The sequence below is a fragment of the Schistocerca cancellata genome, unplaced genomic scaffold (genome assembly GCF_023864275.1).
Source record: "Schistocerca cancellata isolate TAMUIC-IGC-003103 unplaced genomic scaffold, iqSchCanc2.1 HiC_scaffold_1014, whole genome shotgun sequence".
Lineage (NCBI taxonomy): Eukaryota > Metazoa > Arthropoda > Insecta > Orthoptera > Acrididae > Schistocerca > Schistocerca cancellata.
In genome coordinates this window covers 1-26,332 of record NW_026047018.1, presented here as the reverse complement: position 1 = coordinate 26,332, position 26,332 = coordinate 1, and the positions used below count along the sequence as shown (strand labels likewise).

Genomic DNA, 26,332 nt, shown 5'->3' with positions numbered 1-26,332 from the left:
CCGTGTTCGCACATCTGAAGCCCCATTTGTGCACTCGACTGTTCATGCAACCTCACTGCCTCGCACTTTACTACTGTGTACCACTCTTGTCGTCCAACTGCAAAAGACTGGGCCACAACACGTTTCCGCGTCCTCCATTGCACTGCGCAAACTACGAAAACGCTCCCCAAACATGGCACTCACCAATGCAGACGACTTTCCGACTTTACACGACGCTCACGCAACGCTCACGCTAGTGACAGCCTTATTTAGAGCTTGACGTCGCGCCCAAGCGAGTGAGCACATTTCGCCTACGGCTTAGGCCGCCCACCTAGTGTGGCTGCTCGGTGTCTGCAGGCAGCGAGGGGGCTGCAACCTTCCCGTGTTCGCGCCTATGTCACCTCTGCTTGCTTGTCAGAGACAGAGTATCGCAAAACATACAACTCACTCCATGAATTGATTGCTACGGCATCTGTCATCAGCAGTCACAACTAGCAACACCAGTAGCAGCCGACTGCACGTAAAGAATGGGAATGTGCAGTGGGATTTTTGTGAACTCGGCGCAAGGCAGATCTTTCCGACATAGGTTTGAGAATCTTAAGGGAGGACTTGTACTGTTTCTAAATTCAGTGTAGCGGTGGGAGGAGGGTGCTTCTTGCGCGTAACAGTACGCTTGCCAATTGTGGCTGCTAATCGTTCGCTCGTATCTGCCTTGACACATTCGCTGGCTGTGAATTATTCCACTTGCATGGCAGTGTGGACATGTTGGTGTGTTAAAAATTCTGGAGGCGCTGGGTATCGATCCCAGTACCTCTCGCATGCTAAGCGAGCGCTCTACCATCTGAGCTACGCCCCCTGATGACAAATAGTTGCTACATACAACCATATCAATACCACAGACCCTTGCACTCTCATTATTCCGCAGACAAACACTACTCTCAATGTGGCCGCGAGGGTGTCTTTCAGGTTTTCTGCATTCTGTATCGAATCGTAGTTGGCCAAAATTAAAGTGGCACGCACAACGTCGAAAATAGCGTTCGGCCACCACTCTGAGTAAGACGGACGTGTTGTCCACTCTCTAGACTTCATTGAGGTTAGGCCCGTTATACCTAAGACAGATTTGCAGTCGATGACACCTCGACAACAGCCGGTCCTCACATTTACGTCTTGCTCTCCTTACGTCAGTATACATCATATGAGTCTGTGACGCTGGCTTTGCAACATCTTGCGTGTCTTTAGGCTCGCCGCGACCAACACTTACCATGCACTGTCCACAAAACATGGAGGCGCCGGGGCTTGAACCCGGGGACCTTTCACATGCAAAGCGAACGCTCTACCAACTGAGCTACGCCCCCCAAGCGCAACAGAGCTGCGCTGTTTTCCTTTCTTTGCTACTCTGAAGTGCACGGACCTGATGGTTGGTTGGTTTGTAGGGGTGAAGGGACCAGTGTACAAAGGCGTGGTCACGTTCATATACACATGAGTTCCAAGTAGTTTCGATGTTCTGGTGTTACGACTACAAATTCCGTCTGTATTTAACGTCTTAAATTGAAAGGACTGTCGACTGATGACCACAGCAGTTGAGACCCATAGTGCTCAGAGCCCTTTCTCGAAAGGACAGTCACAAATTGCTCCGTTTTCACTCCTTGTCGGCAATCACACCGCGCCTCAGGTAACAAGCACATCTGAAGCCCCATTGTGCACTCGACTGTTCATGCCAACTCACTGCCTCGCACTTTACTACTGTGTACCACTCTTGTCGTCCAACTGCAAAAGACTGGGCCACAACACGTTTCGGCGTCTCCATTGCACTGCGCAAACTACGAAACGCTCCCCAAACATGGCACTCACCAATGCAGACGACTTTTCCGACTTTACACGACGCTCACGCAACGCTCACGCTAGTGACAGCCTTATTTAGAGCTTGACGTCGCGCCCAAGCGAGTGAGCACATTTCGCCTACGGCTTAGGCCGCCCACCCTAGTGTGGCTGCTCGGTGTCTGCAGGCAGCGAGGGGCTGCAACCTTCCCGTGTTCGCGCCTATGTCACCTCTGCTTGCTTGTCAGAGACAGAGTATCGCAAAACATACAACTCACTCCATGAATTGATTGCTACGGCATCTGTCATCAGCAGTCACAACTAGCAACACCAGTAGCAGCCGACTGCACCGTAAAGAATGGGAATGTGCAGTGGGATTTTTGTGAACTCGGCGCAAGGCAGATCTTTCCGACATAGGTTTGAGAATCTTAAGGGAGGACTTGTACTGTTTCTAAATTCAGTGTAGCGGTGGGAGGAGGGTGCTTCTTGCGCGTAACAGTACGCTTGCCAATTGTGGCTGCTAATCGTTCGCTCGTATCTGCCTTGACACATTCGCTGGCTGTGAATTATTCCACTTGCATGGCAGTGTGGACATGTTGGTGTGTTAAAAATTCTGGAGGCGCTGGGTATCGATCCCAGTACCTCTCGCATGCTAAGCGAGCGCTCTACCATCTGAGCTACGCCCCCTGATGACAAATAGTGCTACATACAACCATATCAATACCACAGACCCTTGCACTCTCATTATTCCGCAGACAAACACTACTCTCAATGTGGCCGCGAGGGTGTCTTTCAGGTTTTCTGCATTCTGTATCGAATCGTAGTTGGCCAAAATTAAAGTGGCACGCACAACGTCGAAAATAGCGTTCGGCCACCACTCTGAGTAAGACGGACGTGTTGTCCACTCTCTAGACTTCATTGAGGTTAGGCCGTTATACCTAAGACAGATTTGCAGTCGATGACACCTCGACAACAGCCGGTCCTCACATTTACGTCTTGCTCTCCTTACGTCAGTATACATCATATGAGTCTGTGACGCTGGCTTTGCAACATCTTGCGTGTCTTTAGGCTCGCCGCGACCAACACTTACCATGCACTGTCCACAAAACATGGAGGCGCCGGGGCTTGAACCCGGGACCTTTCACATGCAAAGCGAACGCTCTACCAACTGAGCTACGCCCCCAAGCGCAACAGAGCTGCGCTGTTTTCCTTTCTTTGCTACTCTGAAGTGCACGGACCTGATGGTTGGTTGGTTTGTAGGGGTGAAGGGACCAGTGTACAAAGGCGTGGTCACGTTCATATACACATGAGTTCCAAGTAGTTTCGATGTTCTGGTGTTACGACTACAAATTCCGTCTGTATTTAACGTCTTAAATTGAAAGGACTGTCGACTGATGACCACAGCAGTTGAGACCCATAGTGCTCAGAGCCATTTCTCGAAAGGACAGTCACAAATTGCTCCGTTTTCACTCCTTGTCGGCAATCACACCGCGCCTCAGGTAACAAGCACATCTGAAGCCCCATTGTGCACTCGACTGTTCATGCCAACTCACTGCCTCGCACTTTACTACTGTGTACCACTCTTGTCGTCCAACTGCAAAAGACTGGGCCACAACACGTTTCGGCGTCTCCATTGCACTGCGCAAACTACGAAACGCTCCCCAAACATGGCACTCACCAATGCAGACGACTTTTCCGACTTTACACGACGCTCACGCAACGCTCACGCTAGTGACAGCCTTATTTAGAGCTTGACGTCGCGCCCAAGCGAGTGAGCACATTTCGCCTACGGCTTAGGCCGCCCACCTAGTGTGGCTGCTCGGTGTCTGCAGGCAGCGAGGGGCTGCAACCTTCCCGTGTTCGCGCCTATGTCACCTCTGCTTGCTTGTCAGAGACAGAGTATCGCAAAACATACAACTCACTCCATGAATTGATTGCTACGGCATCTGTCATCAGCAGTCACAACTAGCAACACCAGTAGCAGCCGACTGCACGTAAAGAATGGGAATGTGCAGTGGGATTTTTGTGAACTCGGCGCAAGGCAGATCTTTCCGACATAGGTTTGAGAATCTTAAGGGAGGACTTGTACTGTTTCTAAATTCAGTGTAGCGGTGGGAGGAGGGTGCTTCTTGCGCGTAACAGTACGCTTGCCAATTGTGGCTGCTAATCGTTCGCTCGTATCTGCCTTGACACATTCGCTGGCTGTGAATTATTCCACTTGCATGGCAGTGTGGACATGTTGGTGTGTTAAAAATTCTGGAGGCGCTGGGTATCGATCCCAGTACCTCTCGCATGCTAAGCGAGCGCTCTACCATCTGAGCTACGCCCCCTGATGACAAATAGTGCTACATACAACCATATCAATACCACAGACCCTTGCACTCTCATTATTCCGCAGACAAACACTACTCTCAATGTGGCCGCGAGGGTGTCTTTCAGGTTTTCTGCATTCTGTATCGAATCGTAGTTGGCCAAAATTAAAGTGGCACGCACAACGTCGAAAATAGCGTTCGGCCACCACTCTGAGTAAGACGGACGTGTTGTCCACTCTCTAGACTTCATTGAGGTTAGGCCGTTATACCTAAGACAGATTTGCAGTCGATGACACCTCGACAACAGCCGGTCCTCACATTTACGTCTTGCTCTCCTTACGTCAGTATACATCATATGAGTCTGTGACGCTGGCTTTGCAACATCTTGCGTGTCTTTAGGCTCGCCGCGACCAACACTTACCATGCACTGTCCACAAAACATGGAGGCGCCGGGGCTTGAACCCGGGACCTTTCACATGCAAAGCGAACGCTCTACCAACTGAGCTACGCCCCCAAGCGCAACAGAGCTGCGCTGTTTTCCTTTCTTTGCTACTCTGAAGTGCACGGACCTGATGGTTGGTTGGTTTGTAGGGGTGAAGGGACCAGTGTACAAAGGCGTGGTCACGTTCATATACACATGAGTTCCAAGTAGTTTCGATGTTCTGGTGTTACGACTACAAATTCCGTCTGTATTTAACGTCTTAAATTGAAAGGACTGTCGACTGATGACCACAGCAGTTGAGACCCATAGTGCTCAGAGCCATTTCTCGAAAGGACAGTCACAAATTGCTCCGTTTTCACTCCTTGTCGGCAATCACACCGCGCCTCAGGTAACAAGCACATCTGAAGCCCCATTGTGCACTCGACTGTTCATGCCAACTCACTGCCTCGCACTTTACTACTGTGTACCACTCTTGTCGTCCAACTGCAAAAGACTGGGCCACAACACGTTTCGGCGTCTCCATTGCACTGCGCAAACTACGAAACGCTCCCCAAACATGGCACTCACCAATGCAGACGACTTTTCCGACTTTACACGACGCTCACGCAACGCTCACGCTAGTGACAGCCTTATTTAGAGCTTGACGTCGCGCCCAAGCGAGTGAGCACATTTCGCCTACGGCTTAGGCCGCCCACCTAGTGTGGCTGCTCGGTGTCTGCAGGCAGCGAGGGGCTGCAACCTTCCCGTGTTCGCGCCTATGTCACCTCTGCTTGCTTGTCAGAGACAGAGTATCGCAAAACATACAACTCACTCCATGAATTGATTGCTACGGCATCTGTCATCAGCAGTCACAACTAGCAACACCAGTAGCAGCCGACTGCACGTAAAGAATGGGAATGTGCAGTGGGATTTTTGTGAACTCGGCGCAAGGCAGATCTTTCCGACATAGGTTTGAGAATCTTAAGGGAGGACTTGTACTGTTTCTAAATTCAGTGTAGCGGTGGGAGGAGGGTGCTTCTTGCGCGTAACAGTACGCTTGCCAATTGTGGCTGCTAATCGTTCGCTCGTATCTGCCTTGACACATTCGCTGGCTGTGAATTATTCCACTTGCATGGCAGTGTGGACATGTTGGTGTGTTAAAAATTCTGGAGGCGCTGGGTATCGATCCCAGTACCTCTCGCATGCTAAGCGAGCGCTCTACCATCTGAGCTACGCCCCCTGATGACAAATAGTGCTACATACAACCATATCAATACCACAGACCCTTGCACTCTCATTATTCCGCAGACAAACACTACTCTCAATGTGGCCGCGAGGGTGTCTTTCAGGTTTTCTGCATTCTGTATCGAATCGTAGTTGGCCAAAATTAAAGTGGCACGCACAACGTCGAAAATAGCGTTCGGCCACCACTCTGAGTAAGACGGACGTGTTGTCCACTCTCTAGACTTCATTGAGGTTAGGCCGTTATACCTAAGACAGATTTGCAGTCGATGACACCTCGACAACAGCCGGTCCTCACATTTACGTCTTGCTCTCCTTACGTCAGTATACATCATATGAGTCTGTGACGCTGGCTTTGCAACATCTTGCGTGTCTTTAGGCTCGCCGCGACCAACACTTACCATGCACTGTCCACAAAACATGGAGGCGCCGGGGCTTGAACCCGGGACCTTTCACATGCAAAGCGAACGCTCTACCAACTGAGCTACGCCCCCAAGCGCAACAGAGCTGCGCTGTTTTCCTTTCTTTGCTACTCTGAAGTGCACGGACCTGATGGTTGGTTGGTTTGTAGGGGTGAAGGGACCAGTGTACAAAGGCGTGGTCACGTTCATATACACATGAGTTCCAAGTAGTTTCGATGTTCTGGTGTTACGACTACAAATTCCGTCTGTATTTAACGTCTTAAATTGAAAGGACTGTCGACTGATGACCACAGCAGTTGAGACCCATAGTGCTCAGAGCCATTTCTCGAAAGGACAGTCACAAATTGCTCCGTTTTCACTCCTTGTCGGCAATCACACCGCGCCTCAGGTAACAAGCACATCTGAAGCCCCATTGTGCACTCGACTGTTCATGCCAACTCACTGCCTCGCACTTTACTACTGTGTACCACTCTTGTCGTCCAACTGCAAAAGACTGGGCCACAACACGTTTCGGCGTCTCCATTGCACTGCGCAAACTACGAAACGCTCCCCAAACATGGCACTCACCAATGCAGACGACTTTTCCGACTTTACACGACGCTCACGCAACGCTCACGCTAGTGACAGCCTTATTTAGAGCTTGACGTCGCGCCCAAGCGAGTGAGCACATTTCGCCTACGGCTTAGGCCGCCCACCTAGTGTGGCTGCTCGGTGTCTGCAGGCAGCGAGGGGCTGCAACCTTCCCGTGTTCGCGCCTATGTCACCTCTGCTTGCTTGTCAGAGACAGAGTATCGCAAAACATACAACTCACTCCATGAATTGATTGCTACGGCATCTGTCATCAGCAGTCACAACTAGCAACACCAGTAGCAGCCGACTGCACGTAAAGAATGGGAATGTGCAGTGGGATTTTTGTGAACTCGGCGCAAGGCAGATCTTTCCGACATAGGTTTGAGAATCTTAAGGGAGGACTTGTACTGTTTCTAAATTCAGTGTAGCGGTGGGAGGAGGGTGCTTCTTGCGCGTAACAGTACGCTTGCCAATTGTGGCTGCTAATCGTTCGCTCGTATCTGCCTTGACACATTCGCTGGCTGTGAATTATTCCACTTGCATGGCAGTGTGGACATGTTGGTGTGTTAAAAATTCTGGAGGCGCTGGGTATCGATCCCAGTACCTCTCGCATGCTAAGCGAGCGCTCTACCATCTGAGCTACGCCCCCTGATGACAAATAGTGCTACATACAACCATATCAATACCACAGACCCTTGCACTCTCATTATTCCGCAGACAAACACTACTCTCAATGTGGCCGCGAGGGTGTCTTTCAGGTTTTCTGCATTCTGTATCGAATCGTAGTTGGCCAAAATTAAAGTGGCACGCACAACGTCGAAAATAGCGTTCGGCCACCACTCTGAGTAAGACGGACGTGTTGTCCACTCTCTAGACTTCATTGAGGTTAGGCCGTTATACCTAAGACAGATTTGCAGTCGATGACACCTCGACAACAGCCGGTCCTCACATTTACGTCTTGCTCTCCTTACGTCAGTATACATCATATGAGTCTGTGACGCTGGCTTTGCAACATCTTGCGTGTCTTTAGGCTCGCCGCGACCAACACTTACCATGCACTGTCCACAAAACATGGAGGCGCCGGGGCTTGAACCCGGGACCTTTCACATGCAAAGCGAACGCTCTACCAACTGAGCTACGCCCCCAAGCGCAACAGAGCTGCGCTGTTTTCCTTTCTTTGCTACTCTGAAGTGCACGGACCTGATGGTTGGTTGGTTTGTAGGGGTGAAGGGACCAGTGTACAAAGGCGTGGTCACGTTCATATACACATGAGTTCCAAGTAGTTTCGATGTTCTGGTGTTACGACTACAAATTCCGTCTGTATTTAACGTCTTAAATTGAAAGGACTGTCGACTGATGACCACAGCAGTTGAGACCCATAGTGCTCAGAGCCATTTCTCGAAAGGACAGTCACAAATTGCTCCGTTTTCACTCCTTGTCGGCAATCACACCGCGCCTCAGGTAACAAGCACATCTGAAGCCCCATTGTGCACTCGACTGTTCATGCCAACTCACTGCCTCGCACTTTACTACTGTGTACCACTCTTGTCGTCCAACTGCAAAAGACTGGGCCACAACACGTTTCGGCGTCTCCATTGCACTGCGCAAACTACGAAACGCTCCCCAAACATGGCACTCACCAATGCAGACGACTTTTCCGACTTTACACGACGCTCACGCAACGCTCACGCTAGTGACAGCCTTATTTAGAGCTTGACGTCGCGCCCAAGCGAGTGAGCACATTTCGCCTACGGCTTAGGCCGCCCACCTAGTGTGGCTGCTCGGTGTCTGCAGGCAGCGAGGGGCTGCAACCTTCCCGTGTTCGCGCCTATGTCACCTCTGCTTGCTTGTCAGAGACAGAGTATCGCAAAACATACAACTCACTCCATGAATTGATTGCTACGGCATCTGTCATCAGCAGTCACAACTAGCAACACCAGTAGCAGCCGACTGCACGTAAAGAATGGGAATGTGCAGTGGGATTTTTGTGAACTCGGCGCAAGGCAGATCTTTCCGACATAGGTTTGAGAATCTTAAGGGAGGACTTGTACTGTTTCTAAATTCAGTGTAGCGGTGGGAGGAGGGTGCTTCTTGCGCGTAACAGTACGCTTGCCAATTGTGGCTGCTAATCGTTCGCTCGTATCTGCCTTGACACATTCGCTGGCTGTGAATTATTCCACTTGCATGGCAGTGTGGACATGTTGGTGTGTTAAAAATTCTGGAGGCGCTGGGTATCGATCCCAGTACCTCTCGCATGCTAAGCGAGCGCTCTACCATCTGAGCTACGCCCCCTGATGACAAATAGTGCTACATACAACCATATCAATACCACAGACCCTTGCACTCTCATTATTCCGCAGACAAACACTACTCTCAATGTGGCCGCGAGGGTGTCTTTCAGGTTTTCTGCATTCTGTATCGAATCGTAGTTGGCCAAAATTAAAGTGGCACGCACAACGTCGAAAATAGCGTTCGGCCACCACTCTGAGTAAGACGGACGTGTTGTCCACTCTCTAGACTTCATTGAGGTTAGGCCGTTATACCTAAGACAGATTTGCAGTCGATGACACCTCGACAACAGCCGGTCCTCACATTTACGTCTTGCTCTCCTTACGTCAGTATACATCATATGAGTCTGTGACGCTGGCTTTGCAACATCTTGCGTGTCTTTAGGCTCGCCGCGACCAACACTTACCATGCACTGTCCACAAAACATGGAGGCGCCGGGGCTTGAACCCGGGACCTTTCACATGCAAAGCGAACGCTCTACCAACTGAGCTACGCCCCCAAGCGCAACAGAGCTGCGCTGTTTTCCTTTCTTTGCTACTCTGAAGTGCACGGACCTGATGGTTGGTTGGTTTGTAGGGGTGAAGGGACCAGTGTACAAAGGCGTGGTCACGTTCATATACACATGAGTTCCAAGTAGTTTCGATGTTCTGGTGTTACGACTACAAATTCCGTCTGTATTTAACGTCTTAAATTGAAAGGACTGTCGACTGATGACCACAGCAGTTGAGACCCATAGTGCTCAGAGCCATTTCTCGAAAGGACAGTCACAAATTGCTCCGTTTTCACTCCTTGTCGGCAATCACACCGCGCCTCAGGTAACAAGCACATCTGAAGCCCCATTGTGCACTCGACTGTTCATGCCAACTCACTGCCTCGCACTTTACTACTGTGTACCACTCTTGTCGTCCAACTGCAAAAGACTGGGCCACAACACGTTTCGGCGTCTCCATTGCACTGCGCAAACTACGAAACGCTCCCCAAACATGGCACTCACCAATGCAGACGACTTTTCCGACTTTACACGACGCTCACGCAACGCTCACGCTAGTGACAGCCTTATTTAGAGCTTGACGTCGCGCCCAAGCGAGTGAGCACATTTCGCCTACGGCTTAGGCCGCCCACCTAGTGTGGCTGCTCGGTGTCTGCAGGCAGCGAGGGGCTGCAACCTTCCCGTGTTCGCGCCTATGTCACCTCTGCTTGCTTGTCAGAGACAGAGTATCGCAAAACATACAACTCACTCCATGAATTGATTGCTACGGCATCTGTCATCAGCAGTCACAACTAGCAACACCAGTAGCAGCCGACTGCACGTAAAGAATGGGAATGTGCAGTGGGATTTTTGTGAACTCGGCGCAAGGCAGATCTTTCCGACATAGGTTTGAGAATCTTAAGGGAGGACTTGTACTGTTTCTAAATTCAGTGTAGCGGTGGGAGGAGGGTGCTTCTTGCGCGTAACAGTACGCTTGCCAATTGTGGCTGCTAATCGTTCGCTCGTATCTGCCTTGACACATTCGCTGGCTGTGAATTATTCCACTTGCATGGCAGTGTGGACATGTTGGTGTGTTAAAAATTCTGGAGGCGCTGGGTATCGATCCCAGTACCTCTCGCATGCTAAGCGAGCGCTCTACCATCTGAGCTACGCCCCCTGATGACAAATAGTGCTACATACAACCATATCAATACCACAGACCCTTGCACTCTCATTATTCCGCAGACAAACACTACTCTCAATGTGGCCGCGAGGGTGTCTTTCAGGTTTTCTGCATTCTGTATCGAATCGTAGTTGGCCAAAATTAAAGTGGCACGCACAACGTCGAAAATAGCGTTCGGCCACCACTCTGAGTAAGACGGACGTGTTGTCCACTCTCTAGACTTCATTGAGGTTAGGCCGTTATACCTAAGACAGATTTGCAGTCGATGACACCTCGACAACAGCCGGTCCTCACATTTACGTCTTGCTCTCCTTACGTCAGTATACATCATATGAGTCTGTGACGCTGGCTTTGCAACATCTTGCGTGTCTTTAGGCTCGCCGCGACCAACACTTACCATGCACTGTCCACAAAACATGGAGGCGCCGGGGCTTGAACCCGGGACCTTTCACATGCAAAGCGAACGCTCTACCAACTGAGCTACGCCCCCAAGCGCAACAGAGCTGCGCTGTTTTCCTTTCTTTGCTACTCTGAAGTGCACGGACCTGATGGTTGGTTGGTTTGTAGGGGTGAAGGGACCAGTGTACAAAGGCGTGGTCACGTTCATATACACATGAGTTCCAAGTAGTTTCGATGTTCTGGTGTTACGACTACAAATTCCGTCTGTATTTAACGTCTTAAATTGAAAGGACTGTCGACTGATGACCACAGCAGTTGAGACCCATAGTGCTCAGAGCCATTTCTCGAAAGGACAGTCACAAATTGCTCCGTTTTCACTCCTTGTCGGCAATCACACCGCGCCTCAGGTAACAAGCACATCTGAAGCCCCATTGTGCACTCGACTGTTCATGCCAACTCACTGCCTCGCACTTTACTACTGTGTACCACTCTTGTCGTCCAACTGCAAAAGACTGGGCCACAACACGTTTCCGCGTCTCCATTGCACTGCGCAAACTACGAAACGCTCCCCAAACATGGCACTCACCAATGCAGACGACTTTTCCGACTTTACACGACGCTCACGCTAGTGACAGCCTTATTTAGAGCTTGACGTCGCGCCCAAGCGAGTGAGCACATTTCGCCTACGGCTTAGGCCGCCCACCTAGTGTGGCTGCTCGGTGTCTGCAGGCAGCGAGGGGCTGCAACCTTCCCGTGTTCGCGCCTATGTCACCTCTGCTTGCTTGTCAGAGACAGAGTATCGCAAAACATACAACTCACTCCATGAATTGATTGCTACGGCATCTGTCATCAGCAGTCACAACTAGCAACACCAGTAGCAGCCGACTGCACGTAAAGAATGGGAATGTGCAGTGGGATTTTTGTGAACTCGGCGCAAGGCAGATCTTTCCGACATAGGTTTGAGAATCTTAAGGGAGGACTTGTACTGTTTCTAAATTCAGTGTAGCGGTGGGAGGAGGGTGCTTCTTGCGCGTAACAGTACGCTTGCCAATTGTGGCTGCTAATCGTTCGCTCGTATCTGCCTTGACACATTCGCTGGCTGTGAATTATTCCACTTGCATGGCAGTGTGGACATGTTGGTGTGTTAAAAATTCTGGAGGCGCTGGGTATCGATCCCAGTACCTCTCGCATGCTAAGCGAGCGCTCTACCATCTGAGCTACGCCCCCTGATGACAAATAGTGCTACATACAACCATATCAATACCACAGACCCTTGCACTCTCATTATTCCGCAGACAAACACTACTCTCAATGTGGCCGCGAGGGTGTCTTTCAGGTTTTCTGCATTCTGTATCGAATCGTAGTTGGCCAAAATTAAAGTGGCACGCACAACGTCGAAAATAGCGTTCGGCCACCACTCTGAGTAAGACGGACGTGTTGTCCACTCTCTAGACTTCATTGAGGTTAGGCCGTTATACCTAAGACAGATTTGCAGTCGATGACACCTCGACAACAGCCGGTCCTCACATTTACGTCTTGCTCTCCTTACGTCAGTATACATCATATGAGTCTGTGACGCTGGCTTTGCAACATCTTGCGTGTCTTTAGGCTCGCCGCGACCAACACTTACCATGCACTGTCCACAAAACATGGAGGCGCCGGGGCTTGAACCCGGGACCTTTCACATGCAAAGCGAACGCTCTACCAACTGAGCTACGCCCCCAAGCGCAACAGAGCTGCGCTGTTTTCCTTTCTTTGCTACTCTGAAGTGCACGGACCTGATGGTTGGTTGGTTTGTAGGGGTGAAGGGACCAGTGTACAAAGGCGTGGTCACGTTCATATACACATGAGTTCCAAGTAGTTTCGATGTTCTGGTGTTACGACTACAAATTCCGTCTGTATTTAACGTCTTAAATTGAAAGGACTGTCGACTGATGACCACAGCAGTTGAGACCCATAGTGCTCAGAGCCATTTCTCGAAAGGACAGTCACAAATTGCTCCGTTTTCACTCCTTGTCGGCAATCACACCGCGCCTCAGGTAACAAGCACATCTGAAGCCCCATTGTGCACTCGACTGTTCATGCCAACTCACTGCCTCGCACTTTACTACTGTGTACCACTCTTGTCGTCCAACTGCAAAAGACTGGGCCACAACACGTTTCCGCGTCTCCATTGCACTGCGCAAACTACGAAACGCTCCCCAAACATGGCACTCACCAATGAAGACGACTTTTCCGACTTTACACGACGCTCACGCTAGTGACAGCCTTATTTAGAGCTTGACGTCGCGCCCAAGCGAGTGAGCACATTTCGCCTACGGCTTAGGCCGCCCACCTAGTGTGGCTGCTCGGTGTCTGCAGGCAGCGAGGGGCTGCAACCTTCCCGTGTTCGCGCCTATGTCACCTCTGCTTGCTTGTCAGAGACAGAGTATCGCAAAACATACAACTCACTCCATGAATTGATTGCTACGGCATCTGTCATCAGCAGTCACAACTAGCAACACCAGTAGCAGCCGACTGCACGTAAAGAATGGGAATGTGCAGTGGGATTTTTGTGAACTCGGCGCAAGGCAGATCTTTCCGACATAGGTTTGAGAATCTTAAGGGAGGACTTGTACTGTTTCTAAATTCAGTGTAGCGGTGGGAGGAGGGTGCTTCTTGCGCGTAACAGTACGCTTGCCAATTGTGGCTGCTAATCGTTCGCTCGTATCTGCCTTGACACATTCGCTGGCTGTGAATTATTCCACTTGCATGGCAGTGTGGACATGTTGGTGTGTTAAAAATTCTGGAGGCGCTGGGTATCGATCCCAGTACCTCTCGCATGCTAAGCGAGCGCTCTACCATCTGAGCTACGCCCCCTGATGACAAATAGTGCTACATACAACCATATCAATACCACAGACCCTTGCACTCTCATTATTCCGCAGACAAACACTACTCTCAATGTGGCCGCGAGGGTGTCTTTCAGGTTTTCTGCATTCTGTATCGAATCGTAGTTGGCCAAAATTAAAGTGGCACGCACAACGTCGAAAATAGCGTTCGGCCACCACTCTGAGTAAGACGGACGTGTTGTCCACTCTCTAGACTTCATTGAGGTTAGGCCGTTATACCTAAGACAGATTTGCAGTCGATGACACCTCGACAACAGCCGGTCCTCACATTTACGTCTTGCTCTCCTTACGTCAGTATACATCATATGAGTCTGTGACGCTGGCTTTGCAACATCTTGCGTGTCTTTAGGCTCGCCGCGACCAACACTTACCATGCACTGTCCACAAAACATGGAGGCGCCGGGGCTTGAACCCGGGACCTTTCACATGCAAAGCGAACGCTCTACCAACTGAGCTACGCCCCCAAGCGCAACAGAGCTGCGCTGTTTTCCTTTCTTTGCTACTCTGAAGTGCACGGACCTGATGGTTGGTTGGTTTGTAGGGGTGAAGGGACCAGTGTACAAAGGCGTGGTCACGTTCATATACACATGAGTTCCAAGTAGTTTCGATGTTCTGGTGTTACGACTACAAATTCCGTCTGTATTTAACGTCTTAAATTGAAAGGACTGTCGACTGATGACCACAGCAGTTGAGACCCATAGTGCTCAGAGCCATTTCTCGAAAGGACAGTCACAAATTGCTCCGTTTTCACTCCTTGTCGGCAATCACACCGCGCCTCAGGTAACAAGCACATCTGAAGCCCCATTGTGCACTCGACTGTTCATGCCAACTCACTGCCTCGCACTTTACTACTGTGTACCACTCTTGTCGTCCAACTGCAAAAGACTGGGCCACAACACGTTTCCGCGTCTCCATTGCACTGCGCAAACTACGAAACGCTCCCCAAACATGGCACTCACCAATGCAGACGACTTTTCCGACTTTACACGACGCTCACGCTAGTGACAGCCTTATTTAGAGCTTGACGTCGCGCCCAAGCGAGTGAGCACATTTCGCCTACGGCTTAGGCCGCCCACCTAGTGTGGCTGCTCGGTGTCTGCAGGCAGCGAGGGGCTGCAACCTTCCCGTGTTCGCGCCTATGTCACCTCTGCTTGCTTGTCAGAGACAGAGTATCGCAAAACATACAACTCACTCCATGAATTGATTGCTACGGCATCTGTCATCAGCAGTCACAACTAGCAACACCAGTAGCAGCCGACTGCACGTAAAGAATGGGAATGTGCAGTGGGATTTTTGTGAACTCGGCGCAAGGCAGATCTTTCCGACATAGGTTTGAGAATCTTAAGGGAGGACTTGTACTGTTTCTAAATTCAGTGTAGCGGTGGGAGGAGGGTGCTTCTTGCGCGTAACAGTACGCTTGCCAATTGTGGCTGCTAATCGTTCGCTCGTATCTGCCTTGACACATTCGCTGGCTGTGAATTATTCCACTTGCATGGCAGTGTGGACATGTTGGTGTGTTAAAAATTCTGGAGGCGCTGGGTATCGATCCCAGTACCTCTCGCATGCTAAGCGAGCGCTCTACCATCTGAGCTACGCCCCCTGATGACAAATAGTGCTACATACAACCATATCAATACCACAGACCCTTGCACTCTCATTATTCCGCAGACAAACACTACTCTCAATGTGGCCGCGAGGGTGTCTTTCAGGTTTTCTGCATTCTGTATCGAATCGTAGTTGGCCAAAATTAAAGTGGCACGCACAACGTCGAAAATAGCGTTCGGCCACCACTCTGAGTAAGACGGACGTGTTGTCCACTCTCTAGACTTCATTGAGGTTAGGCCGTTATACCTAAGACAGATTTGCAGTCGATGACACCTCGACAACAGCCGGTCCTCACATTTACGTCTTGCTCTCCTTACGTCAGTATACATCATATGAGTCTGTGACGCTGGCTTTGCAACATCTTGCGTGTCTTTAGGCTCGCCGCGACCAACACTTACCATGCACTGTCCACAAAACATGGAGGCGCCGGGGCTTGAACCCGGGACCTTTCACATGCAAAGCGAACGCTCTACCAACTGAGCTACGCCCCCAAGCGCAACAGAGCTGCGCTGTTTTCCTTTCTTTGCTACTCTGAAGTGCACGGACCTGATGGTTGGTTGGTTTGTAGGGGTGAAGGGACCAGTGTACAAAGGCGTGGTCACGTTCATATACACATGAGTTCCAAGTAGTTTCGATGTTCTGGTGTTACGACTACAAATTCCGTCTGTATTTAACGTCTTAAATTGAAAGGACTGTCGACTGATGACCACAGCAGTTGAGACCCATAGTGCTCAGAGCCATTTCTCGAAAGGACAGTCACAAATTGCTCCGTTTTCACTCCTTGTCGGCAATCACACCGCGCCTCAGGTAACAAGCACATCTGAAGCCCCATTGTGCACTCGACTGTTCATGCCAACTCACTGCCTCGCACTTTACTACTGTGTACCACTCTTGTCGTCCAACTGCAAAAGACTGGGCCACAACACGTTTCGGCGTCTCCATTGCACTGCGCAAACTACGAAACGCTCCCCAAACATGGCACTCACCAATGCAGACGACTTTTCCGACTTTACACGACGCTCACGCTAGTGACAGCCTTATTTAGAGCTTGACGTCGCGCCCAAGCGAGTGAGCACATTTCGCCTACGGCTTAGGCCGCCCACCTAGTGTGGCTGCTCGGTGTCTGCAGGCAGCGAGGGGCTGCAACCTTCCCGTGTTCGCGCCTATGTCACCTCTGCTTGCTTGTCAGAGACAGAGTATCGCAAAACATACAACTCACTCCATGAATTGATTGCTACGGCATCTGTCATCAGCAGTCACAACTAGCAACACCAGTAGCAGCCGACTGCACGTAAAGAATGGGAATGTGCAGTGGGATTTTTGTGAACTCGGCGCAAGGCAGATCTTTCCGACATAGGTTTGAGAATCTTAAGGGAGGACTTGTACTGTTTCTAAATTCAGTGTAGCGGTGGGAGGAGGGTGCTTCTTGCGCGTAACAGTACGCTTGCCAATTGTGGCTGCTAATCGTTCGCTCGTATCTGCCTTGACACATTCGCTGGCTGTGAATTATTCCACTTGCATGGCAGTGTGGACATGTTGGTGTGTTAAAAATTCTGGAGGCGCTGGGTATCGATCCCAGTACCTCTCGCATGCTAAGCGAGCGCTCTACCATCTGAGCTACGCCCCCTGATGACAAATAGTGCTACATACAACCATATCAATACCACAGACCCTTGCACTCTCATTATTCCGCAGACAAACACTACTCTCAATGTGGCCGCGAGGGTGTCTTTCAGGTTTTCTGCATTCTGTATCGAATCGTAGTTGGCCAAAATTAAAGTGGCACGCACAACGTCGAAAATAGCGTTCGGCCACCACTCTGAGTAAGACGGACGTGTTGTCCACTCTCTAGACTTCATTGAGGTTAGGCCGTTATACCTAAGACAGATTTGCAGTCGATGACACCTCGACAACAGCCGGTCCTCACATTTACGTCTTGCTCTCCTTACGTCAGTATACATCATATGAGTCTGTGACGCTGGCTTTGCAACATCTTGCGTGTCTTTAGGCTCGCCGCGACCAACACTTACCATGCACTGTCCACAAAACATGGAGGCGCCGGGGCTTGAACCCGGGACCTTTCACATGCAAAGCGAACGCTCTACCAACTGAGCTACGCCCCCAAGCGCAACAGAGCTGCGCTGTTTTCCTTTCTTTGCTACTCTGAAGTGCACGGACCTGATGGTTGGTTGGTTTGTAGGGGTGAAGGGACCAGTGTACAAAGGCGTGGTCACGTTCATATACACATGAGTTCCAAGTAGTTTCGATGTTCTGGTGTTACGACTACAAATTCCGTCTGTATTTAACGTCTTAAATTGAAAGGACTGTCGACTGATGACCACAGCAGTTGAGACCCATAGTGCTCAGAGCCATTTCTCGAAAGGACAGTCACAAATTGCTCCGTTTTCACTCCTTGTCGGCAATCACACCGCGCCTCAGGTAACAAGCACATCTGAAGCCCCATTGTGCACTCGACTGTTCATGCCAACTCACTGCCTCGCACTTTACTACTGTGTACCACTCTTGTCGTCCAACTGCAAAAGACTGGGCCACAACACGTTTCGGCGTCTCCATTGCACTGCGCAAACTACGAAACGCTCCCCAAACATGGCACTCACCAATGCAGACGACTTTTCCGACTTTACACGACGCTCACGCTAGTGACAGCCTTATTTAGAGCTTGACGTCGCGCCCAAGCGAGTGAGCACATTTCGCCTACGGCTTAGGCCGCCCACCTAGTGTGGCTGCTCGGTGTCTGCAGGCAGCGAGGGGCTGCAACCTTCCCGTGTTCGCGCCTATGTCACCTCTGCTTGCTTGTCAGAGACAGAGTATCGCAAAACATACAACTCACTCCATGAATTGATTGCTACGGCATCTGTCATCAGCAGTCACAACTAGCAACACCAGTAGCAGCCGACTGCACGTAAAGAATGGGAATGTGCAGTGGGATTTTTGTGAACTCGGCGCAAGGCAGATCTTTCCGACATAGGTTTGAGAATCTTAAGGGAGGACTTGTACTGTTTCTAAATTCAGTGTAGCGGTGGGAGGAGGGTGCTTCTTGCGCGTAACAGTACGCTTGCCAATTGTGGCTGCTAATCGTTCGCTCGTATCTGCCTTGACACATTCGCTGGCTGTGAATTATTCCACTTGCATGGCAGTGTGGACATGTTGGTGTGTTAAAAATTCTGGAGGCGCTGGGTATCGATCCCAGTACCTCTCGCATGCTAAGCGAGCGCTCTACCATCTGAGCTACGCCCCCTGATGACAAATAGTGCTACATACAACCATATCAATACCACAGACCCTTGCACTCTCATTATTCCGCAGACAAACACTACTCTCAATGTGGCCGCGAGGGTGTCTTTCAGGTTTTCTGCATTCTGTATCGAATCGTAGTTGGCCAAAATTAAAGTGGCACGCACAACGTCGAAAATAGCGTTCGGCCACCACTCTGAGTAAGACGGACGTGTTGTCCACTCTCTAGACTTCATTGAGGTTAGGCCGTTATACCTAAGACAGATTTGCAGTCGATGACACCTCGACAACAGCCGGTCCTCACATTTACGTCTTGCTCTCCTTACGTCAGTATACATCATATGAGTCTGTGACGCTGGCTTTGCAACATCTTGCGTGTCTTTAGGCTCGCCGCGACCAACACTTACCATGCACTGTCCACAAAACATGGAGGCGCCGGGGCTTGAACCCGGGACCTTTCACATGCAAAGCGAACGCTCTACCAACTGAGCTACGCCCCCAAGCGCAACAGAGCTGCGCTGTTTTCCTTTCTTTGCTACTCTGAAGTGCACGGACCTGATGGTTGGTTGGTTTGTAGGGGTGAAGGGACCAGTGTACAAAGGCGTGGTCACGTTCATATACACATGAGTTCCAAGTAGTTTCGATGTTCTGGTGTTACGACTACAAATTCCGTCTGTATTTAACGTCTTAAATTGAAAGGACTGTCGACTGATGACCACAGCAGTTGAGACCCATAGTGCTCAGAGCCATTTCTCGAAAGGACAGTCACAAATTGCTCCGTTTTCACTCCTTGTCGGCAATCACACCGCGCCTCAGGTAACAAGCACATCTGAAGCCCCATTGTGCACTCGACTGTTCATGCCAACTCACTGCCTCGCACTTTACTACTGTGTACCACTCTTGTCGTCCAACTGCAAAAGACTGGGCCACAACACGTTTCGGCGTCTCCATTGCACTGCGCAAACTACGAAACGCTCCCCAAACATGGCACTCACCAATGCAGACGACTTTTCCGACTTTACACGACGCTCACGCTAGTGACAGCCTTATTTAGAGCTTGACGTCGCGCCCAAGCGAGTGAGCACATTTCGCCTACGGCTTAGGCCGCCCACCTAGTGTGGCTGCTCGGTGTCTGCAGGCAGCGAGGGGCTGCAACCTTCCCGTGTTCGCGCCTATGTCACCTCTGCTTGCTTGTCAGAGACAGAGTATCGCAAAACATACAACTCACTCCATGAATTGATTGCTACGGCATCTGTCATCAGCAGTCACAACTAGCAACACCAGTAGCAGCCGACTGCACGTAAAGAATGGGAATGTGCAGTGGGATTTTTGTGAACTCGGCGCAAGGCAGATCTTTCCGACATAGGTTTGAGAATCTTAAGGGAGGACTTGTACTGTTTCTAAATTCAGTGTAGCGGTGGGAGGAGGGTGCTTCTTGCGCGTAACAGTACGCTTGCCAATTGTGGCTGCTAATCGTTCGCTCGTATCTGCCTTGACACATTCGCTGGCTGTGAATTATTCCACTTGCATGGCAGTGTGGACATGTTGGTGTGTTAAAAATTCTGGAGGCGCTGGGTATCGATCCCAGTACCTCTCGCATGCTAAGCGAGCGCTCTACCATCTGAGCTACGCCCCCTGATGACAAATAGTGCTACATACAACCATATCAATACCACAGACCCTTGCACTCTCATTATTCCGCAGACAAACACTACTCTCAATGTGGCCGCGAGGGTGTCTTTCAGGTTTTCTGCATTCTGTATCGAATCGTAGTTGGCCAAAATTAAAGTGGCACGCACAACGTCGAAAATAGCGTTCGGCCACCACTCTGAGTAAGACGGACGTGTTGTCCACTCTCTAGACTTCATTGAGGTTAGGCCGTTATACCTAAGACAGATTTGCAGTCGATGACACCTCGACAACAGCCGGTCCTCACATTTACGTCTTGCTCTCCTTACGTCAGTATACATCATATGAGTCTGTGACGCTGGCTTTGCAACATCTTGCGTGTCTTTAGGCTCGCCGCGACCAACACTTACCATGCACTGTCCACAAAACATGGAGGCGCCGGGGCTTGAACCCGGGACCTTTCACATGCAAAGCGAACGCTCTACCAACTGAGCTACGCCCCCAAGCGCAACAGAGCTGCGCTGTTTTCCTTTCTTTGCTACTCTGAAGTGCACGGACCTGATGGTTGGTTGGTTTGTAGGGGTGAAGGGACCAGTGTACAAAGGCGTGGTCACGTTCATATACACATGAGTTCCAAGTAGTTTCGATGTTCTGGTGTTACGACTACAAATTCCGTCTGTATTTAACGTCTTAAATTGAAAGGACTGTCGACTGATGACCACAGCAGTTGAGACCCATAGTGCTCAGAGCCATTTCTCGAAAGGACAGTCACAAATTGCTCCGTTTTCACTCCTTGTCGGCAATCACACCGCGCCTCAGGTAACAAGCACATCTGAAGCCCCATTGTGCACTCGACTGTTCATGCCAACTCACTGCCTCGCACTTTACTACTGTGTACCACTCTTGTCGTCCAACTGCAAAAGACTGGGCCACAACACGTTTCGGCGTCTCCATTGCACTGCGCAAACTACGAAACGCTCCCCAAACATGGCACTCACCAATGCAGACGACTTTTCCGACTTTACACGACGCTCACGCTAGTGACAGCCTTATTTAGAGCTTGACGTCGCGCCCAAGCGAGTGAGCACATTTCGCCTACGGCTTAGGCCGCCCACCTAGTGTGGCTGCTCGGTGTCTGCAGGCAGCGAGGGGCTGCAACCTTCCCGTGTTCGCGCCTATGTCACCTCTGCTTGCTTGTCAGAGACAGAGTATCGCAAAACATACAACTCACTCCATGAATTGATTGCTACGGCATCTGTCATCAGCAGTCACAACTAGCAACACCAGTAGCAGCCGACTGCACGTAAAGAATGGGAATGTGCAGTGGGATTTTTGTGAACTCGGCGCAAGGCAGATCTTTCCGACATAGGTTTGAGAATCTTAAGGGAGGACTTGTACTGTTTCTAAATTCAGTGTAGCGGTGGGAGGAGGGTGCTTCTTGCGCGTAACAGTACGCTTGCCAATTGTGGCTGCTAATCGTTCGCTCGTATCTGCCTTGACACATTCGCTGGCTGTGAATTATTCCACTTGCATGGCAGTGTGGACATGTTGGTGTGTTAAAAATTCTGGAGGCGCTGGGTATCGATCCCAGTACCTCTCGCATGCTAAGCGAGCGCTCTACCATCTGAGCTACGCCCCCTGATGACAAATAGTGCTACATACAACCATATCAATACCACAGACCCTTGCACTCTCATTATTCCGCAGACAAACACTACTCTCAATGTGGCCGCGAGGGTGTCTTTCAGGTTTTCTGCATTCTGTATCGAATCGTAGTTGGCCAAAATTAAAGTGGCACGCACAACGTCGAAAATAGCGTTCGGCCACCACTCTGAGTAAGACGGACGTGTTGTCCACTCTCTAGACTTCATTGAGGTTAGGCCGTTATACCTAAGACAGATTTGCAGTCGATGACACCTCGACAACAGCCGGTCCTCACATTTACGTCTTGCTCTCCTTACGTCAGTATACATCATATGAGTCTGTGACGCTGGCTTTGCAACATCTTGCGTGTCTTTAGGCTCGCCGCGACCAACACTTACCATGCACTGTCCACAAAACATGGAGGCGCCGGGGCTTGAACCCGGGACCTTTCACATGCAAAGCGAACGCTCTACCAACTGAGCTACGCCCCCAAGCGCAACAGAGCTGCGCTGTTTTCCTTTCTTTGCTACTCTGAAGTGCACGGACCTGATGGTTGGTTGGTTTGTAGGGGTGAAGGGACCAGTGTACAAAGGCGTGGTCACGTTCATATACACATGAGTTCCAAGTAGTTTCGATGTTCTGGTGTTACGACTACAAATTCCGTCTGTATTTAACGTCTTAAATTGAAAGGACTGTCGACTGATGACCACAGCAGTTGAGACCCATAGTGCTCAGAGCCATTTCTCGAAAGGACAGTCACAAATTGCTCCGTTTTCACTCCTTGTCGGCAATCACACCGCGCCTCAGGTAACAAGCACATCTGAAGCCCCATTGTGCACTCGACTGTTCATGCCAACTCACTGCCTCGCACTTTACTACTGTGTACCACTCTTGTCGTCCAACTGCAAAAGACTGGGCCACAACACGTTTCGGCGTCTCCATTGCACTGCGCAAACTACGAAACGCTCCCCAAACATGGCACTCACCAATGCAGACGACTTTTCCGACTTTACACGACGCTCACGCTAGTGACAGCCTTATTTAGAGCTTGACGTCGCGCCCAAGCGAGTGAGCACATTTCGCCTACGGCTTAGGCCGCCCACCTAGTGTGGCTGCTCGGTGTCTGCAGGCAGCGAGGGGCTGCAACCTTCCCGTGTTCGCGCCTATGTCACCTCTGCTTGCTTGTCAGAGACAGAGTATCGCAAAACATACAACTCACTCCATGAATTGATTGCTACGGCATCTGTCATCAGCAGTCACAACTAGCAACACCAGTAGCAGCCGACTGCACGTAAAGAATGGGAATGTGCAGTGGGATTTTTGTGAACTCGGCGCAAGGCAGATCTTTCCGACATAGGTTTGAGAATCTTAAGGGAGGACTTGTACTGTTTCTAAATTCAGTGTAGCGGTGGGAGGAGGGTGCTTCTTGCGCGTAACAGTACGCTTGCCAATTGTGGCTGCTAATCGTTCGCTCGTATCTGCCTTGACACATTCGCTGGCTGTGAATTATTCCACTTGCATGGCAGTGTGGACATGTTGGTGTGTTAAAAATTCTGGAGGCGCTGGGTATCGATCCCAGTACCTCTCGCATGCTAAGCGAGCGCTCTACCATCTGAGCTACGCCCCCTGATGACAAATAGTGCTACATACAACCATATCAATACCACAGACCCTTGCACTCTCATTATTCCGCAGACAAACACTACTCTCAATGTGGCCGCGAGGGTGTCTTTCAGGTTTTCTGCATTCTGTATCGAATCGTAGTTGGCCAAAATTAAAGTGGCACGCACAACGTCGAAAATAGCGTTCGGCCACCACTCTGAGTAAGACGGACGTGTTGTCCACTCTCTAGACTTCATTGAGGTTAGGCCGTTATACCTAAGACAGATTTGCAGTCGATGACACCTCGACAACAGCCGGTCCTCACATTTACGTCTTGCTCTCCTTACGTCAGTATACATCATATGAGTCTGTGACGCTGGCTTTGCAACATCTTGCGTGTCTTTAGGCTCGCCGCGACCAACACTTACCATGCACTGTCCACAAAACATGGAGGCGCCGGGGCTTGAACCCGGGACCTTTCACATGCAAAGCGAACGCTCTACCAACTGAGCTACGCCCCCAAGCGCAACAGAGCTGCGCTGTTTTCCTTTCTTTGCTACTCTGAAGTGCACGGACCTGATGGTTGGTTGGTTTGTAGGGGTGAAGGGACCAGTGTACAAAGGCGTGGTCACGTTCATATACACATGAGTTCCAAGTAGTTTCGATGTTCTGGTGTTACGACTACAAATTCCGTCTGTATTTAACGTCTTAAATTGAAAGGACTGTCGACTGATGACCACAGCAGTTGAGACCCATAGTGCTCAGAGCCATTTCTCGAAAGGACAGTCACAAATTGCTCCGTTTTCACTCCTTGTCGGCAATCACACCGCGCCTCAGGTAACAAGCACATCTGAAGCCCCATTGTGCACTCGACTGTTCATGCCAACTCACTGCCTCGCACTTTACTACTGTGTACCACTCTTGTCGTCCAACTGCAAAAGACTGGGCCACAACACGTTTCGGCGTCTCCATTGCACTGCGCAAACTACGAAACGCTCCCCAAACATGGCACTCACCAATGCAGACGACTTTTCCGACTTTACACGACGCTCACGCAACGCTCACGCTAGTGACAGCCTTATTTAGAGCTTGACGTCGCGCCCAAGCGAGTGAGCACATTTCGCCTACGGCTTAGGCCGCCCACCTAGTGTGGCTGCTCGGTGTCTGCAGGCAGCGAGGGGCTGCAACCTTCCCGTGTTCGCGCCTATGTCACCTCTGCTTGCTTGTCAGAGACAGAGTATCGCAAAACATACAACTCACTCCATGAATTGATTGCTACGGCATCTGTCATCAGCAGTCACAACTAGCAACACCAGTAGCAGCCGACTGCACGTAAAGAATGGGAATGTGCAGTGGGATTTTTGTGAACTCGGCGCAAGGCAGATCTTTCCGACATAGGTTTGAGAATCTTAAGGGAGGACTTGTACTGTTTCTAAATTCAGTGTAGCGGTGGGAGGAGGGTGCTTCTTGCGCGTAACAGTACGCTTGCCAATTGTGGCTGCTAATCGTTCGCTCGTATCTGCCTTGACACATTCGCTGGCTGTGAATTATTCCACTTGCATGGCAGTGTGGACATGTTGGTGTGTTAAAAATTCTGGAGGCGCTGGGTATCGATCCCAGTACCTCTCGCATGCTAAGCGAGCGCTCTACCATCTGAGCTACGCCCCCTGATGACAAATAGTGCTACATACAACCATATCAATACCACAGACCCTTGCACTCTCATTATTCCGCAGACAAACACTACTCTCAATGTGGCCGCGAGGGTGTCTTTCAGGTTTTCTGCATTCTGTATCGAATCGTAGTTGGCCAAAATTAAAGTGGCACGCACAACGTCGAAAATAGCGTTCGGCCACCACTCTGAGTAAGACGGACGTGTTGTCCACTCTCTAGACTTCATTGAGGTTAGGCCGTTATACCTAAGACAGATTTGCAGTCGATGACACCTCGACAACAGCCGGTCCTCACATTTACGTCTTGCTCTCCTTACGTCAGTATACATCATATGAGTCTGTGACGCTGGCTTTGCAACATCTTGCGTGTCTTTAGGCTCGCCGCGACCAACACTTACCATGCACTGTCCACAAAACATGGAGGCGCCGGGGCTTGAACCCGGGACCTTTCACATGCAAAGCGAACGCTCTACCAACTGAGCTACGCCCCCAAGCGCAACAGAGCTGCGCTGTTTTCCTTTCTTTGCTACTCTGAAGTGCACGGACCTGATGGTTGGTTGGTTTGTAGGGGTGAAGGGACCAGTGTACAAAGGCGTGGTCACGTTCATATACACATGAGTTCCAAGTAGTTTCGATGTTCTGGTGTTACGACTACAAATTCCGTCTGTATTTAACGTCTTAAATTGAAAGGACTGTCGACTGATGACCACAGCAGTTGAGACCCATAGTGCTCAGAGCCATTTCTCGAAAGGACAGTCACAAATTGCTCCGTTTTCACTCCTTGTCGGCAATCACACCGCGCCTCAGGTAACAAGCACATCTGAAGCCCCATTGTGCACTCGACTGTTCATGCCAACTCACTGCCTCGCACTTTACTACTGTGTACCACTCTTGTCGTCCAACTGCAAAAGACTGGGCCACAACACGTA

General features: G+C 50.4%; 32 non-coding genes across 32 annotated transcripts; all 32 read right to left on the bottom strand.

Moving 5' to 3' along the window:
- Window positions 1–762: 762 nt before the first annotated feature.
- On the bottom strand, window positions 763–835 carry Trnaa-agc (transfer RNA alanine (anticodon AGC)). Its single transcript has one exon. It is a non-coding gene; the product is annotated as a tRNA-Ala (tRNA).
- A 425-nt stretch (window positions 836–1,260) lies between these two features.
- Trnaa-ugc (transfer RNA alanine (anticodon UGC)) lies at window positions 1,261–1,334 on the bottom strand. The gene has a single exon. It is a non-coding gene; the product is annotated as a tRNA-Ala (tRNA).
- Window positions 1,335–2,411: 1,077 nt separating this feature from the next.
- Trnaa-agc (transfer RNA alanine (anticodon AGC)) lies at window positions 2,412–2,484 on the bottom strand. The gene has a single exon. It is a non-coding gene; the product is annotated as a tRNA-Ala (tRNA).
- Window positions 2,485–2,907: 423 nt separating this feature from the next.
- On the bottom strand, window positions 2,908–2,980 carry Trnaa-ugc (transfer RNA alanine (anticodon UGC)). The gene has a single exon. It is a non-coding gene; the product is annotated as a tRNA-Ala (tRNA).
- A 1,074-nt stretch (window positions 2,981–4,054) lies between these two features.
- Window positions 4,055–4,127, bottom strand: Trnaa-agc (transfer RNA alanine (anticodon AGC)). Its single transcript has one exon. It is a non-coding gene; the product is annotated as a tRNA-Ala (tRNA).
- A 423-nt stretch (window positions 4,128–4,550) lies between these two features.
- On the bottom strand, window positions 4,551–4,623 carry Trnaa-ugc (transfer RNA alanine (anticodon UGC)). Its single transcript has one exon. It is a non-coding gene; the product is annotated as a tRNA-Ala (tRNA).
- Window positions 4,624–5,697: 1,074 nt separating this feature from the next.
- On the bottom strand, window positions 5,698–5,770 carry Trnaa-agc (transfer RNA alanine (anticodon AGC)). Its single transcript has one exon. It is a non-coding gene; the product is annotated as a tRNA-Ala (tRNA).
- A 423-nt stretch (window positions 5,771–6,193) lies between these two features.
- On the bottom strand, window positions 6,194–6,266 carry Trnaa-ugc (transfer RNA alanine (anticodon UGC)). Its single transcript has one exon. It is a non-coding gene; the product is annotated as a tRNA-Ala (tRNA).
- A 1,074-nt stretch (window positions 6,267–7,340) lies between these two features.
- On the bottom strand, window positions 7,341–7,413 carry Trnaa-agc (transfer RNA alanine (anticodon AGC)). The gene has a single exon. It is a non-coding gene; the product is annotated as a tRNA-Ala (tRNA).
- A 423-nt stretch (window positions 7,414–7,836) lies between these two features.
- On the bottom strand, window positions 7,837–7,909 carry Trnaa-ugc (transfer RNA alanine (anticodon UGC)). The gene has a single exon. It is a non-coding gene; the product is annotated as a tRNA-Ala (tRNA).
- Window positions 7,910–8,983: 1,074 nt separating this feature from the next.
- Trnaa-agc (transfer RNA alanine (anticodon AGC)) lies at window positions 8,984–9,056 on the bottom strand. The gene has a single exon. It is a non-coding gene; the product is annotated as a tRNA-Ala (tRNA).
- Window positions 9,057–9,479: 423 nt separating this feature from the next.
- Trnaa-ugc (transfer RNA alanine (anticodon UGC)) lies at window positions 9,480–9,552 on the bottom strand. The gene has a single exon. It is a non-coding gene; the product is annotated as a tRNA-Ala (tRNA).
- Window positions 9,553–10,626: 1,074 nt separating this feature from the next.
- On the bottom strand, window positions 10,627–10,699 carry Trnaa-agc (transfer RNA alanine (anticodon AGC)). The gene has a single exon. It is a non-coding gene; the product is annotated as a tRNA-Ala (tRNA).
- Window positions 10,700–11,122: 423 nt separating this feature from the next.
- Window positions 11,123–11,195, bottom strand: Trnaa-ugc (transfer RNA alanine (anticodon UGC)). Its single transcript has one exon. It is a non-coding gene; the product is annotated as a tRNA-Ala (tRNA).
- A 1,063-nt stretch (window positions 11,196–12,258) lies between these two features.
- On the bottom strand, window positions 12,259–12,331 carry Trnaa-agc (transfer RNA alanine (anticodon AGC)). Its single transcript has one exon. It is a non-coding gene; the product is annotated as a tRNA-Ala (tRNA).
- Window positions 12,332–12,754: 423 nt separating this feature from the next.
- On the bottom strand, window positions 12,755–12,827 carry Trnaa-ugc (transfer RNA alanine (anticodon UGC)). The gene has a single exon. It is a non-coding gene; the product is annotated as a tRNA-Ala (tRNA).
- A 1,063-nt stretch (window positions 12,828–13,890) lies between these two features.
- Trnaa-agc (transfer RNA alanine (anticodon AGC)) lies at window positions 13,891–13,963 on the bottom strand. Its single transcript has one exon. It is a non-coding gene; the product is annotated as a tRNA-Ala (tRNA).
- A 423-nt stretch (window positions 13,964–14,386) lies between these two features.
- On the bottom strand, window positions 14,387–14,459 carry Trnaa-ugc (transfer RNA alanine (anticodon UGC)). Its single transcript has one exon. It is a non-coding gene; the product is annotated as a tRNA-Ala (tRNA).
- Window positions 14,460–15,522: 1,063 nt separating this feature from the next.
- Window positions 15,523–15,595, bottom strand: Trnaa-agc (transfer RNA alanine (anticodon AGC)). Its single transcript has one exon. It is a non-coding gene; the product is annotated as a tRNA-Ala (tRNA).
- A 423-nt stretch (window positions 15,596–16,018) lies between these two features.
- On the bottom strand, window positions 16,019–16,091 carry Trnaa-ugc (transfer RNA alanine (anticodon UGC)). The gene has a single exon. It is a non-coding gene; the product is annotated as a tRNA-Ala (tRNA).
- Window positions 16,092–17,154: 1,063 nt separating this feature from the next.
- On the bottom strand, window positions 17,155–17,227 carry Trnaa-agc (transfer RNA alanine (anticodon AGC)). The gene has a single exon. It is a non-coding gene; the product is annotated as a tRNA-Ala (tRNA).
- Window positions 17,228–17,650: 423 nt separating this feature from the next.
- Trnaa-ugc (transfer RNA alanine (anticodon UGC)) lies at window positions 17,651–17,723 on the bottom strand. Its single transcript has one exon. It is a non-coding gene; the product is annotated as a tRNA-Ala (tRNA).
- A 1,063-nt stretch (window positions 17,724–18,786) lies between these two features.
- On the bottom strand, window positions 18,787–18,859 carry Trnaa-agc (transfer RNA alanine (anticodon AGC)). Its single transcript has one exon. It is a non-coding gene; the product is annotated as a tRNA-Ala (tRNA).
- A 423-nt stretch (window positions 18,860–19,282) lies between these two features.
- Trnaa-ugc (transfer RNA alanine (anticodon UGC)) lies at window positions 19,283–19,355 on the bottom strand. Its single transcript has one exon. It is a non-coding gene; the product is annotated as a tRNA-Ala (tRNA).
- A 1,063-nt stretch (window positions 19,356–20,418) lies between these two features.
- Window positions 20,419–20,491, bottom strand: Trnaa-agc (transfer RNA alanine (anticodon AGC)). Its single transcript has one exon. It is a non-coding gene; the product is annotated as a tRNA-Ala (tRNA).
- Window positions 20,492–20,914: 423 nt separating this feature from the next.
- Trnaa-ugc (transfer RNA alanine (anticodon UGC)) lies at window positions 20,915–20,987 on the bottom strand. The gene has a single exon. It is a non-coding gene; the product is annotated as a tRNA-Ala (tRNA).
- Window positions 20,988–22,050: 1,063 nt separating this feature from the next.
- Window positions 22,051–22,123, bottom strand: Trnaa-agc (transfer RNA alanine (anticodon AGC)). The gene has a single exon. It is a non-coding gene; the product is annotated as a tRNA-Ala (tRNA).
- A 423-nt stretch (window positions 22,124–22,546) lies between these two features.
- Trnaa-ugc (transfer RNA alanine (anticodon UGC)) lies at window positions 22,547–22,619 on the bottom strand. Its single transcript has one exon. It is a non-coding gene; the product is annotated as a tRNA-Ala (tRNA).
- A 1,063-nt stretch (window positions 22,620–23,682) lies between these two features.
- On the bottom strand, window positions 23,683–23,755 carry Trnaa-agc (transfer RNA alanine (anticodon AGC)). Its single transcript has one exon. It is a non-coding gene; the product is annotated as a tRNA-Ala (tRNA).
- A 423-nt stretch (window positions 23,756–24,178) lies between these two features.
- On the bottom strand, window positions 24,179–24,251 carry Trnaa-ugc (transfer RNA alanine (anticodon UGC)). Its single transcript has one exon. It is a non-coding gene; the product is annotated as a tRNA-Ala (tRNA).
- Window positions 24,252–25,325: 1,074 nt separating this feature from the next.
- On the bottom strand, window positions 25,326–25,398 carry Trnaa-agc (transfer RNA alanine (anticodon AGC)). The gene has a single exon. It is a non-coding gene; the product is annotated as a tRNA-Ala (tRNA).
- Window positions 25,399–25,821: 423 nt separating this feature from the next.
- Window positions 25,822–25,894, bottom strand: Trnaa-ugc (transfer RNA alanine (anticodon UGC)). Its single transcript has one exon. It is a non-coding gene; the product is annotated as a tRNA-Ala (tRNA).
- Window positions 25,895–26,332: the final 438 nt, after the last annotated feature.